A 2,789-nucleotide genomic window follows, 5' to 3' on the forward strand; every position below is an offset into this window, starting at 1 on the left:
CTGTTCTAGCAGATTTTACCAAGAAATTCCTTAAAAAAAAGGCCATGGAATTTTCAGTTCTAATCTTCCGTCATCACTTTCGTGCTTATCTATTAAAAATCTACTCCTTAGAGGATCTTAGGGGAAGGGAGGGAAAAATGAAACAAGATGAAACCAGAGAGGGAGACACACCATAAGAAACTCCAAATCTCAGGAAACAAACTGAGGGTTGTTGGAGGGGAGTGGGTGGGAAGGATGGGGTGGCTGGGTGAGGGACACTGGGGAGGGTATGTGCTAGGGTGAGGGAAAAAAAATCTACTCCTTGAAACTTTGTTTCCTTGGTTATTTTTTTTTTTCTGTGTCTCATTCTTCTCATTTAATTGTTTTTACACAACAATTCAACAACTGAACAGATGCAAGATTTGACAGACACTTATTTAGTTTGGTATCAAATTGAATGTCATACTATGACTACCAAATAATTTTTGGGTAGCCACTGTCTTCTACAAACTTGGGCTAGGACCTTGGAGTTAGTTTCCTTTTGTTTCATCTCCTTTTTGTTATCTTTATCATTTTTCCATACAGCACCATATGAGGTCTCCATTTTCCTTCTTCCTTCCTATTCTTTTTCGTAATTGTTTCAGTAATCCATTTCTGTAGAACCTTTTGACTTTAGGTCTAACTCGCAACATAAGGGTTGGCAGCGGTGGGATTCGAACCCACGCCCCCGAAGAGACTGGAGCCTTAATCCAGCGCCTTAGACCGCTCGGCCACGCTACCACACTGTTTCAGTAATCCAAACAAGGACATTTTTTAGGCTTAGATTATCACTAAAATAAATTGTCCTATATTTTTCAAGTGAAATACCTGACAGTGACTAAGGGTATCAGGACTATACTTTATGTACAATGTTATCTCATTTAATCCTCAGATAGCTGTCAGATAGATCCTATTATTATTCTTTTACTTTATTTTTAATTAGAATATAGTTGACATAGAATATCATAATAATTTCACAGTGATCGAACACTTACACAAAGTACAAAATTCCCTCCATGCTAAGTGTAGTTACCATTTGTTGCTATAAAAAGTTACAAATTAGGGGCACCTGGGTGGCTCAGTGGGTTAAAGCCTCTGCCTTCAGCTCAGGTCATGATCACAGGGTCCTGAGATCGAGCTACGCATCGTGCTCTCTGCTTGGCAGGGAGCCTGCTTCCCCCCTCTCTGCCTACTTGTGATCTCCCTCTGTCAAATAAATAAATAAATAAATCTTTAAAAAAAGTTACAAATTAGCTTTAAAATAATTATTTGTCTGGGCAGTGAGAGATAATGATAAGAGTGGGGCTTTTATATTCTAATCCTCATTTAACTACATATTGCTAAACCGCCTTAATAAGTCATTTCCAACTAATGAGCACTAGCTTCCTAAACAATGAACCAAAGCTAGCTATTCTTATTGAACTCATCAATAGGTTTTCTTGAATCAGAAGTTTTGAATCAAGACCATTAGAGATGCATGTTGATAAAACTCACGAGATGATTCTTGTAATTCTACCATCTACTGCTAACCAGTGACTTAGATGTTTTATCCCCACTCTATTAGCTCTTAGCTGCTTTGAATCTATGATTCATTGAAAGGAGAGAGGAAAATATTTCTTCTCAGTTTCTCAAATATTCAGGTAAAGTAATATCCAGTATTAAGACAGGCTTGCCCTTTCTCCGCTCACGCGTCTTTCCCATTAGTAGGAGGAATATACTATCTGAATGGTACTTTCTTCAGGTCTGCCTACCTACAGAGAGCACGTTAGCCATTTTGCTTCTCTAGATATTCTCTTGCCTGTGAAGAAGGGACAGTGTTTTCCTAGTCCTATTTGGTTTTGGGTGGGGGGAATAATACTGTTAAATTCAGTGATACAATCATAGTGCTTCTGCACTGTAATTACATAATTCACAACTCCTAAAATTTGATATTTTGACTACCATATACTATCTCTATTTCTCAACAGATTAATAAAATAAAAAATAAATTAAATGTGTTATATGTATCTTAATCCCCTTTCTCAAAATTTATCATTCTTTCTATAATATAGGTATTTGAATAGCTGATTAAAATAAAATAAGCATGTATGCATAAGCATTCATGCATACACCTATACCTGCACCATGTCTGTATATACATACACATACAGCTATTGACCAACCAATCTATCAATCTATTTACAATGTATAATTACAATGTAAAATAAGAAATGGATCTTTCATGGGGATCCTGGGTGGCTCTGTTGGATAAGCATCTGCCTTTGGCTCAGGTTATGATCCCAGAGTCCTGGGGTCAAACTCCACACCAGGCTCCCTGGTCAGTGAGGAGTCTGCTTCTCCCGCTGCCCCTCATCCTGCTTGTGCTCTCTCTCTCCCTCCCTCTCTCAAATAAATAAAATGTTAAGAAAAAAAAAGCAAATAGGTCCTTCATTTGAAAGATCATAAGGAGATAAAATGAAAGTTGGGAGCAATAAGTAGTGGGAAATAATGCACCAGAGAGAAAGAGCAATGTTCAAGATGACCACTGACACTCAGGAGGGAGAATTTGATTCTTGTCCCAGAGGTGACACTGGCTCATTTTAAACAGCAGCAATTGAACTTTGCCCCCCACTGAATCATTCATGTGAAATCTGGCAGCACCATATCCCTTTATATTCAAAGACTATAGTGAATAGAGAGAGAACTTACTTAACATAAGAAATTAACAATATAAAGGTAAGCATGGGTCCAAGAAGAACGAATTGTCTAAAAGTAAGCAATATTATAAGAAT

The 2,789-nt window shown here is 37.5% G+C and overlaps 1 non-coding gene across 1 annotated transcript; it reads right to left on the bottom strand.

Moving 5' to 3' along the window:
• Nucleotides 1–677: 677 nt before the first annotated feature.
• On the bottom strand, nt 678–759 carry TRNAL-AAG. The gene has a single exon. It is a non-coding gene; the product is annotated as a tRNA-Leu (tRNA).
• Between the last annotated feature and the right edge of the window lie 2,030 nt (nt 760–2,789).

Source organism: Mustela erminea, chromosome 6 (assembly GCF_009829155.1).
Source record: "Mustela erminea isolate mMusErm1 chromosome 6, mMusErm1.Pri, whole genome shotgun sequence".
In the NCBI taxonomy this organism is placed as follows: domain Eukaryota; kingdom Metazoa; phylum Chordata; class Mammalia; order Carnivora; family Mustelidae; genus Mustela; species Mustela erminea.